General features: G+C 33.9%; 1 protein-coding gene across 1 annotated transcript in view; it reads right to left on the reverse strand.

Moving 5' to 3' along the window:
• LOC113400588 (glyoxylate reductase/hydroxypyruvate reductase-like) overlaps nucleotides 1–12,943 on the reverse strand; it is a 501,977-nt gene that overhangs the window by 112,973 nt on the left and 376,061 nt on the right. The window lies entirely within an intron of this gene.

Below are 12,943 nucleotides of genomic sequence, written 5' to 3' on the forward strand. Positions count from 1 at the left end.
AATTTATAATCCACCGATCCAAATAATAAGTAAAAAATAATGTATATCTAAAACCTATTCATTGAGAACATTCGTCTGAGTTCAAATACGATACCTATGCTGGTGATATGTCTTAGGGTATACTGGCCTGGATAAGTACCAACCACTCATCACATTTTCTACCACAAAAGAGCATTAGTTAGTTATTATTGTTGTGTTTCGGTTTTTAGGGCTAGTGGGCCAGTGTAACTACGGGTGCCAAGGCCATAGCAAATTAGTTCCCTAGGTTGGCGATACATTTGCGATGTAACAAATGACTAATATTTCTTATAACGCCAATGTTTATTGCCACTGGTGACCATTTACCATTAACTGGCACATTTGCCCGTTCGACTACCTATTTGCTTTCCACTAAATCAAAATAGCTTTATCCGCTTAAGAGTTGCGATACCACGGACACTTTGTTAAATTTAGTGCTGGACTAGACTGGAGACTCACATATAGATCCCACTAAAATGGGCGCAGAAGAACTGCGTGCAGAAGCTGGCCGCGATTCAGCGCTGATTTTGGAGGTTGCCCAGAAGTCCAGCAACTAGAAGGGTGGCTTCATCAAGAGGTAGAAGGAATCGGCGGCTTCACAGCAGAGCTAACCTCAAAGTGACAGGCCTGGTCGACTCCTTCACAAATGAGAAGGTGGTCACCCTAGTAGCACGCGCAGAGGACAGCTCCCTGGAGGCCATTAGGCGCGGGGATATGCAGCGTGGTTCCGGTTTTTTGAGGATGGTCAAGGTGACATGCCCCATAATAGCAGCGATAACGCTGTCCGATGCCGGTCATCTCCTTTTTGGGTGGAGTTTAGTCAAGGTTTGCTTGTTGGAGGTTAGCCTTTTGCGCTGCTTCAAGTGCATGGGACTTGGTCACACTAAGGCGCTCTGCCTATCTAAGGCAGATCGAGGGGGAATTTGCTTCCAGAGTGGTGTCGTAGGCCACCAGTCAGCTACCTGCATGCACAGACGCTGGCAAGCCCTTCGAGTACATGATGGGGTCAAGGGACTGTAACCCACCCGTCACAAAACAAAGGTGGTCTACGGCAACTAAACCACCAATTACGTTGGACGGCTTCAAGCTGAGGAGGAAACTGCCATGTCATCATGAGAGACAAGCTAAGCTTCCTCCAACTTAATGCCAACCACTGCGCTAGGGCGCAGGACCTGCTACTGCAGTTCATGGCGGAGTGGAGTGGAGATTTGCTTGACACTATGGCGATTAGAAGCGGAACAGGTCCCCTCCTCTCATTTATTGAGACGGGCTCGGGCTAAGTAGTGGCGGGGTGGGGTGAGTACGTAGTTGTGAGAATGTATTTCTCGCCCAACCGCAGCCTGGATTGATGGATGATGGATGGAAGACGTGGATTTCGAGATCTTCCTAACCCTGGCGAGCACGTCCCACCAAATATGGCCCCTCGCTCCGTGATGGTTGACTATGTGGTTCCACCACATGTCATGAAGCGAGACATGGAGATGGCCCTTGATCGGTTGAGGACCAGAACCACAGCGCCGGGACCAGACGGGGTTCCAAAGCGTGTTCTGCGTGACGCCCTGGAACACCTAGGAGGGAGGTTTCGGGAACTGTTTGACGACTGTCTTTCTAGTGGGCAGTTCCCGAAGCTGTGAAAGGAGGGAGAGTTGGTCCTGTTGCCGAAGGAGAGGCGTCCACGAGACTCTTCTGTGGCATACAGGGCAATTGTGCTGCTGAATGAGACGGGTAAACTCTTTGAGAAGATTCTCGGCCCGTCTTGCTAAGCACCTCGAGGAGGTGTGACTGGGTCTCTCAGAGGCCTAGTACGGGTTCAGGGCGGGTCACTCAAACATCGCAGCCTGAACGCCCCGAAGACCCGGACCATGGAGGTGGTAGCCCGAAGGAACGTGGTCCTGGCGGTATTGATCTTCAATAATTTTCATTTTGAGACAATAGGGGAGGCACTTCGACATCACGGGATCAGGTTCAGCGCCGGCGAGTCCCACATACCCCCCCCCCACATCATGTGTGGGAAAATTATATTAACATAGGTTTTCAATTATAGTAACATACGTTAAACTTATAACATCACATCTTTTGTGTCGGAGGTTAAGCAATTAAATAAACAAGTACCTCCACATATTTTTTCTTAGTTATACTCGTATTTTCCACTTTACTTTTTAATCCGACTTGTAAAATAAAGTAATCAATTCGGTTTCATTATTTAGCCAATTGCAAAAAAGAAGGATCTTCTCAATTCACTTGTATTTTGTGTGTGTGCGAGCGTTCTTCGATATTATCACCGATCGTGTACCTACCTTTACTAGCGAAATTAGATTTTTTAAAACATTTCGTTTTGTTTCTGTTTGTGTGTATATTACTCGATATTTTAGCCGAATGTTAATTGTTTTTTGTTGATTGATTTTCAAGTGACAAAAGAAAAACAACTTCAAAGGGTGGATAATTGGGTTCTTACAATGTGTTTAATTTGCTTGAATTTAAAAATATAAATACAATGTATTGATAAAAGTATACTAAAATATTCACAATACCTAATCAGTCGTACATTGGACAAAAGTGACTCAAAATCAAAATTCGAATACACATCACATCGAAAATAAATCTGAACCAATTATTTCAATAAAGCCAACCTTACATTATAGGTAATCATTTGGAACCTCCAGAAAAACACTAATGGCTGGAATAATGGGGAGCTCTGTCAGCAGTTTAAGGAGTCAGTTTAAACGTTAGGAGGTACGAGTTTCTCAAGAATTTTCGTATTAGCATGTATCGTGTAATTGGAGTTTAATATTAATAATAATTTTAATGCATTGATATTTTTATTTGGAGAGAAGAACAAGAAAGCGCGTACAATGTTATGTAGCATACGTTTAATTAGGTAACGTTTCTTACAAGCAATGTTGTATTAAAAGTCAACCTTGAATTTGTGCTTGATATATCAAAATCACTTTCATTTAAAATAAAACTTTTTGATAATTTAGCAAGCGTTAACACAAAGCAAAGTTAGATGCCAATTGTAAATAAGTGTTTATGCAGTTTACTGTTTTTCCTTATGTATTAAACTTTTTGTACACATCGAGCGGAAGACACGGTATAAGGCTATACGTAGTCACTGACTCTCGACGAATTATAATTATACGCCAGTACGCGTGGTGAACACTGATAAACTGATTTACTGATTGATCAGAAACTACTTAGCATAACTTTTACTAAGTCAGCTTACGCATAGTGTGAACGTCTGTTACTACGTTCACATTAGAACTAAAAGTCACCCATCTTAATTAGTATCGGTAACTGACTTTAAGTTAGTGTGAACGCTCGTTTAATAAGGTTTACTGTCTGGTTACGGGAACGGGCGACGCGGTGCGACGTGCGAAGCGACAATTCGTGCGTCGCAGTTTTCAAGTCATGGACAGTTGCGATCACAGCTGCGACCAGACACACCGAGAGCAAAATAATAACATTGTCTCGACATTCCTTGAGAGTAGTAGTTTACTTGTTCAAAATATTAAATTTGTTAGTATTTTTGTAGGATACGATCTAATATGGAAATAGGATCATTATTTTTTCCAACAAAATCATCACTGCATGTTTATTAAATATGAAATATGCGGGAGACTAAAATTCTAAATGGCTATTCCAGCTAGGTCAGCTGACCTACCTAGTGACATACTGTTTTCATTGTTCGTCACGTCGCTTGACGCTCGTGTCATTTGCGGAGCAAGATTCGCCATTCATGCTGCTCGTCGCCGTTGTCTGTGGCATGCATGGCATGTTTGGTATATCACCATACAATTGTTTCAGTACCGGCACGCGTCACCGTCTACACCGCTCGAATTTTCGCTCTGGCAAATTCTGTTGGTCAAACTGAAAACTATAGCCTAGCTTCGTGTGATTAAATATTTTTTCATTTAATCTGCCTATTTGATAACTAAATACATAATAGTGTTAGAGTTATTTTTTGACACATTGTATAACTATAATTTATTAGAATAATTTAATTAATAATATGTCGATTGACTATTTTTAGAATATGTTGTAATGTAATATTTTAATTTTTCACGATTAATACTGGCCGAATGTCTGATACTGGCCGGTAAGAAAAAGAATGTCAAGAAATCGAACGCGGCGGCAGTGTTTTGTTATAATTCTAATTATATTTTAAATAATTAGAATTATAGGGAGATTTTTGGAGAATACTGTATTGTGAAACACGGATTAGTGGGTAAAATAAATGTGAAAATAGTGTTAATAAATTAATCTGGAAGAATATCGTTGTTTAAACTTGCGACCATCCTAAGAATAGTGAAATTTCTTCTTTTTTTCCTATTGTAACTTAACGAACCCCTGTCTTTTATTAGGTTTATTGATAAGAAACGTCTATCTTCTACTACACACACACACACACACATTAATTTCAGAAATTGGTACTAAATAAACATTTGTTTAGTCATTTATTTCTCCTTATTTCTTATATGATATTAAAATAAAACAACTCGCATCACATTAACTTCCATTATATTAATAAACCACTCGATACATATATTACTTATAACTTTAACTGCAAATCCGTCCTTCGTCCTCAGTTTTTCTCTCCAGTTTAAAATCCCGCGCTTCTCCGTGCCAGGCAGTACCAGCTCGCCTCACCGCGCCACGAGACGGAAGAGACGGGAGTGTCACAACACGGTGTCGATAACCGAATCAATAATCATACTTCATACATGTTATTTCAATTAAAAAAAAACGTATTTAAAAGTCAAAGCAGTACAACAGACAGTTATTTCAATTAAAATTATATAAGTATATTTAAAAAAATCATGAATATATGGTCTTGTATGTACTTGATTAAAACAATAGTTTTAATCTAAGACTGAAAAACATCTATCTAAAGAAGTATCATAAATAATATAATATTGTTGACGTTTAATTTTTTCATAAATAACATTTTTTTTAAAACCAATATCAACAGATAATAATTAATAAACGTTACTCATATCAGAGATGACAAACCTTTTCTAAGGGTTTTTAATTTTGTCTCTATTTTTGAAAGGCGATTTTTCGTATACAAAGAACAAATACGAACAAATTGCCTACTACAAAGTAATTAATTTAAGCTTGACAAGATAGAGAGACGTGACTGACATATTTTTTGGCATATCCAAAAAAAAAAACTTGGCACAATCAACCGACGATAGGTTTTTTTTTATAAAAAGAATAATTATAACTTATTAGCCTCAGATATAATGTCATATTTATTCAGCAAAAGATGATATATTTTAAATGCACAGATAACATTCAACATTAATTCAAGTGAATTTATTTTATCATGATATCTAATAAGTTTAAGATGATCAACATAGAGTATGTCTGTTTTTTAATATTATATTGTTTTTTTTAATATAGCCAATATTGTCCATGTGATTGCAGAGAAAATAATTTTACTGGTGAAAAACGGTTTGAGAATTGTTGTCTTCAAGTCAGGATATATTATATATAATTTTATTTAATTAATATAACTTTGTATTTTAAATGTTGGAAAAAAGTACCTACTGATTATCTTGGCGGTTCTTCTCGGTAGAACATCTACATTCCGAATCGGTGATAGCATTACTTAATATAGTTCTGTAAAATGACGAAGTGTATTTTAAAGTCTACTCGAATAAAGTATATTTTAAGTAAAAAAATGATATACACCAAGTTATATGCCCTATTCTAATCGAAGACGAAGTAAAGATAAACAAATCTTAGATTTGTGTATTCCACGCAATGCCAATGGCTCTGCTGCATATATTATGCACTAACCACAGATCACGATTAACATATCTTTGTTATGTTATGTTAATTAGTATGTTATAATACAACACTGTTCCATTTGATTACTTATGTCTACTTTAATTTTACTTTCAAAATCAGATAGCTTCGTCGATGTACCAAACGCATTTTTTTCCAAATTCGCTAACATAAATGTAACCTGTTTTAAGTTTGATAAACTGCGTATAAACGTAGCGTTTGGATAGAGATTTGAAGTCAGACAGTTCTTTTTGATCTTCTCCAATAAACTCTTATGTATTAATATATGTGATTCAATATTTGCAATTAATTATTTATTATTTATATTTAATATATATTTAATGTAGAATTATTCTCTCACAAATAAATTTGTGACGTCCGTAACGAATTCCAGACGGAAATGTAATTAATCCTTCTGTTCGTTATTCTGAGTGTTCAATATCAGACAAAAGTCATTCCGAATTTGGAAATGTAACAAATTTAAATTTTGGCATACATATTAAATAATATATAAGGCATTCTGCTCCACGACAAATAAGCCTGCAGTGCCTATTTTAAGAATGAATATGCATTTATGCATATATTCATGCATATATGCATTAGTACGTGCTTCCAAACCAGAACCTTCCAACTTACCAACTTTAACGGACGACCTAATACATTCAAATACAAATTAATTATTATAAGCTGATAGTTTATATAAGTTATGATACATAATTTACGTAAATGTATCAAAAAACATTCAAATTAAACATGTGTTCATATTCTTATTGTACATAAGTATTCAAATAAACCAATCCGTATAGTTAACAGGTATACATAACGTACCCAGATTCATTCATCCCCCTGCCATTATCCCAATTTTACTTGGGGTCGGCGCAGCATGTCTTCTTCTTCCATACTTCTCTGTCGGACGTCATCTCACAAGTAACATTCTTTCTAACCATATCGTCTTTCACAGAATCCATCCATCGTTTCTTGGGTCGTCCCCTACTTCTATATCCATCCACATCCATTTTCAAAACCTTTCTCACAACATGGTCCTCATTCCTCCGCATAACATGCCCATACCAAGACAGCCGGAATAGAAGTAAAATTTACATAAACAAAACATACAATTTATATATAAATGATACCAACTACGATGTTGATCATCAATCTTGCATTGAATCAATAAACGTTAAGTATTGCTTTTTTATATCGTCCCGCAATAGAGAACTTAGCAAAGCTACGCCTGTGCGGTGGAAATCAAGTAGTCACGCTAGAGGACAAACTTCGGCACTTTAAAATCTCTCGTTAAATGTTTAATTAGCTAGTTTAAATTGGCTAATGAACATGTTAATAAAAAGGGAATTTTATACGATTTTACGTAAAATAAATATACTTCAAGTGTTTTAAAACATAAGCTTTATTTATTTTTACATTACGAAAGGACGTGCGTATCCAGTCTGTTAATAACATTACAACTCCATCAAACTTATTATAAAATATTATTTAGTCATTTACACACAATTTATAATTTAATATAACACAAAAACTAGATTAGTTTACTGAATTAATTACAGAGCTAATAGGCCTTATAATAACTATTTTTTTAATGAATTTATTATAAATTATTATACCTATAATTAAATGGGAACTATACAATGTATTAATCTTATACAGACATATACATTAACACTATTATATATTTTGTGTAAATGTAGTTTATTCGGTTTATTTAAATAATTTCTTACGTATAATTTGAAGTTACACTTTTATTTACATTTTTACATACATATTTATTTACATACATATTTATATCGTTTTGAAATACAAAAGAAACAAAATAAGGTGCATAAATTTAATTTAACTTGAACCATATTACTAAAATAAACCGATAAATTATTAATGCTGGATGTATTATTAAATAACCGTTATAAATATTTTGATAAAAAAAATGCTTGGCTGAATGCCTTTGTGCAAGCTCGTCTAGTTAGGTACCACCCCCTTGTCATAGTGTACTGCCATGCAGCAATATTTATTGTTGTGTTCTGGTTTGAAAAGTGAGTGAATTAGTGTAACTACAGACACAAGGGACATAACATCTTAGTTTTCAAAGTGTAAGGAGTTGTTAATTTTTTTACGGCGCTACTGTCTACAATGTTGGGTTTCGTTGTAGTAACTTTTATACTTAAAAAAGTTCTTCAATTTTGTCAAACGACACAAAACTACAAATTAGAATTAAATGAAGTAAAGATATTTTGTTTTCACAAAGACTAGACAAAAATATAGATACTGAAATATAGGATTATTGAAATCAATTTTTTTCATGGACTAATGAATTATATAATAACATCCAATCAAATACCGCAAAACTAAACATTTTCTGCATCATCATAAATACACTGATTGATTTTGCTAATTTATAATAAACTAGGACTTTGGCTACAGAGTTTCGCTGCGAGCGAAAAAATAAATAAATTAGAAAATACAATTAACTCGCATAAACTTTTTACTCCTATTAACCGACTTTACAGAATTGGTAATTCTTTTTGGGGTAATGTATACGCTTTTACAAAAGGATCCCAGAAATCATAAAAAAACTATTAGAAGGTTAAAAAAAGCCGTTTAAGAACATTTGTGTGCTAAAGGTTACTTATACATTAACGTCTCAATAGATAACACGTCTTGGGAATGAAACAATCGACTCCAGGTCGTTTCAAAAATAAATAATTTATCACTGTTAACAAACATTTCTGACAAAAAAACCGCTGAGTATTTTTCTTTGTGGAATACTTCTATGTTGCATAAAGATATTAGAATTCCAATTTTAATTTAGAGCGACATGTCAATCGGATTCTAAAAAAGGTTTCTTGGTTTTCTTAATAGTAAAACGGTCTGAATGGGTTGATCGGATTAAGTTAAAGAAGAAACAGGGCAGCGACCTTTAAAATCGAAATTTTGCTTAATCCTTTCTTAGTGCGTTAACTCCTCTACAGTATAAATCGAAGGTATCCAATTTGCATTTCAAGCATCCTTGCCTTTTAATTTAAGCCTTCTCCTCGAAGGGAGAGGAGATCTTAGCCCAGCAGTGGGAAATCTACAGGCTGTTAATATAATGTAATGTAATTAATAGAAGGTCAGTCAGATATTTTATAAATAATTTGTCAACGAATTTATAAGCAATACATCTTGATATATAAATGTGGAGGATTGGGATATTTTTATAATTACAATTATTAAATTTGCAATACAAATTAATATTATCAATTAGGAGAATATCAGTCCTAGAGTGACAACTTTCAATGTGTTTTAATTTTGTAAATGGCAACACAGAATTAGAAAGATGCATTTGTCGAATAAGAAAGACCGACAGAGGACCAAACCGTCCCAGCGATACGAAAACATTTAAAGATATAGAATATTTTATTTCTAAATATAGCGTAAATTTAATAATCTTTGATTTGATTGAAGAGTTACAGCAAGCAAAAATAAAAGCGAAAATATGTGAGAAATTGTTGTCGTATTCGATACAAATCCATGAACCGCTGAGTGATGACAAATGATTGACTGGAGCGTTAAATATGAATTACGCTAAGAAGAAATGATCGATGTCTACCTGATATTATTCAGACAGGCTATTGATATAAAAGTCACACGATCCGAATATATCCCTTACATTGTTACCCTTCATCCACTTAGCCCTGAGAGGATCGTCTAGTTGATAAAACAGGCAAATCTATATTAACATTAAAAAGTCTAAAGTAGCTAAAGTAAATTTCTTTGACTGATTCCTCCTTCTCACATGTAGACGAAGCTATGGCCGGAAGCTAGTATTTAATATATTTATTTACTATTAATTAATAAGAAACCAATGTAAAGCTGTCTCTTTCTCTCTCTCGGAATTTATACTAATGTTATAAATGCGTAAGTAGCTCGGTCTGTCTGTTGCTCTTTCACAGTCAATTCACTGAACCGAATTTGATGATATTTGGTATGAAGCTTGAATTCCAAGAAAGGACATAGGTTACTCTTTTATGCCTAGAACCTGACGACTGAAACATGAAATGAGAGCGAAACTGCGGGCGACGACTAATCTTAAATAAAGATCACTGATTCAAACTGGAAGCTACATGTAAGATTTCTTGAAAGCCATCTTTTGGTTTAGATTTAAATATTCTGTAGCAATTTCAGTAGTAACATCTGTACGGTCATTATGAATTACCCTTAGATCGGATTATAAGTGACGGAATGGAAACTGCACCTGTGTTTGTGCACACACACAACCAATATAATATCTCCTATCAAATAGCGATCGACACAGCCAGAATCAAATAAATATTGAACTGCTATTTAAATATTTGAATTGATATTCAAGCCACCAGTTTTACTACTTCAAAACACGTTTTCAAATTCATTGATTAGATATATTTTGAGGTTATAATTTACGGCCTATCCTTTGAGACATATCGAAGATACGCGAAACCTTTCACATGAGATACTGGAATAATGATTGGGTACTTTATTACACGTGTTCCGCATACTGATCAAAGTACTTCCGTGTTTTATGTAGAACAATAAAACTCGTTACAAAGATGAATTTAGCCGGCAATTTATGTGATTTGCTGTTATCCCCTTGTTTTACGAGAATGTATTAATTAGTAGAATACTAAGTTTATACGATGGAAGTCTTTGAAGTTTTACATATCAGTCTTGCGTATTTATGGAATTAAGTTCTTAATTACACTTCTGCTACTTGCCTGTCATTGAAGGCAGGTCGAAATAAGGGTACGACTTAAAACGTCACGATGCTAATGCCATAGCATTTGCGTAAATTATTTTGACCAATATCGTGCTGTTAGCGATATACTTCTGGAAAATTATTCTGGGAAATTTAAATGAAAATTTCTATTAATGTACTTAATGATTTTCTGGAAGTTATATTTAACATAATAACTTCCAGAAAATCCTTAAAAAACAAATAATTATATATATATATATATAAATAATTAAAAAACGCCTTGCAATTTAGCACCAGTAACAAAAGGGACAACATTCAGAAAGGGCAATAAATTTTACGTTCATGAAACGGTGCTGTATAAGTGTAAGAATTTCCTCTCCGTGAATTGCCAACGGCGAACAAAACAAGTCTGTTTTCCCAACAAGGAAACGCTCTTCGGTGTGAGAACTGTCTTATTACGATAGTGCATACATTTGATGTGATATATGGTCTTGTTTTTATACGCCACAGCCTTTTGCAGGCATATATTACTCACCTTAACGCTCTGCATAAAAGCAAGAGATGTAAAAAAAGGTTCGAAAACGAAGGTTACGGAAATAATAAGGTCATTAGACATTATTGAATAAAAAACTAACTCATTGATAGCTTCTAGGAAATTTCTCTTTCATTTATTCATTTATTCGTTCATTTGATATATTCTGACGGGCACGTAAATACTCGGTGAAAAGTGTCTGAATTTGTTTGATAGTTGCTCTTCAAAGACTATAAATCTTTTATGTATAAACGCATTTGTATTGTTTTGCAGACATCTTTAGTTCATTACAGCGTTTTATGAATGCAATAAAAAAAACTGTTGTGTTTAATATTTTATCGTTTGTGATCTACTTTATTTGCTTATTGTTATATTGGAAAATAGAACTAAAACTTACGATTTTCGAATTAAATCCACGTGTTCTATCCGCTGGGCTATTTGTAACTTATTGAATAAAATATCTATTTGCAATTTATAAGTAATAAATACCTTTACACACAAATAAAAAAAAATTACTTTCAAAAATCTGTTTCGTAAAACGTATCAGCTACAAATATCACATAAATATTTAAATGTTACTCGAAATATAATATTTACATACATTTTCTATGATCACTTTGTACTGAATACGCGCGATCCTTTAAAATATACGCGGCATTTTCGTTTGAATATATTTCATACCTTTTATTTTTATCGACTGTTTAGTCCCTATTGTCTTTTTCGAGATCATAATTCGGCTTTTGTTTGTGTATGTCGTGAATGACAACTGTGTACTTTTTATATTCAAATACATTTTTTTATCCTACGTGATAATGAAAAGGTTTTAAAAATGTAACGTATAACACATTTACTAAAACCATTAAAAGATTGTGTATAATAAAACAGATTTTGGCCCTTTTGGGTATATTGACAATCTATTTAAAAGTGGATAGAGTCCAAAGTGAGAATAGACGCCCTAAATAGTCTTATAGAAATTTACTTAAATAGTGGCTGAAATCCGATCAGGTTATATTTCGGTCATTAGTTGTCAATTTCTAGAATTCTGATTGGTCAACGTTGCAAATTTTCGTCTCTCATTGTTGCTTTGTCATTACACGAGAGAACACATTAATTACGTCTCCTCCTCTCTTGTATTCGTAGAAGTGAATTTTGCATGTGTGACAAAATCGGTTTGAATAAATTAATTTATATCTAAGACCAAAAGGGCGTTTGCATAAATACATTCTATCAGTTCATAAAATTTATTAACCATATTATTATTATAATTTAATGTTCAAATATCTATTCGATTAAATGTTTTGTTAGGTCAAGAATAACTAGTTTAATTAGCCTTTCAATAAAAACCCTAGCCATTTTACTAAATGGTGCAGTTCAACCAGCGCCCTGAATGACATTCAATGAATACATTTTCCGTTAATAGAATTGGTTATTTTTTTTAACATGGGCTTAGTTACATTTATAAAATTTTGTTTAACGAATTAGGTATTATTTTACAGCATAAACTAACCAATATAATTATTTTTATTTTCTGAAGAGGCTAACGCAAATAACTCTAGTCTATGAACGAATTAAGTATTGGATAAATGTACTTATCAGCTAACTAAATGTGTTATATGTTTAATTATTGTGTTTGGTTCTTGAGTTTACAATTAGCATAGAAATTCTTATAATACAGTACAAGTGTTACGTTACTTTACGTAACCGTAACGTAAAATAATACATGAAAAAATTCTTTCAACGAATTTAAAAACAAAAGAATCGATTACAACAATAATAGTTTTTTTTACTTTGTGCTGAAAATGTACTGGTTACACCAATAGCTACATGATACAGATTCTGTTCACTCATGAAGGCGCGCACCTCTACGCCAAATTCTCGGT

Source organism: Vanessa tameamea, chromosome 17 (assembly GCF_037043105.1).
Source record: "Vanessa tameamea isolate UH-Manoa-2023 chromosome 17, ilVanTame1 primary haplotype, whole genome shotgun sequence".
Taxonomy (NCBI): domain Eukaryota; kingdom Metazoa; phylum Arthropoda; class Insecta; order Lepidoptera; family Nymphalidae; genus Vanessa; species Vanessa tameamea.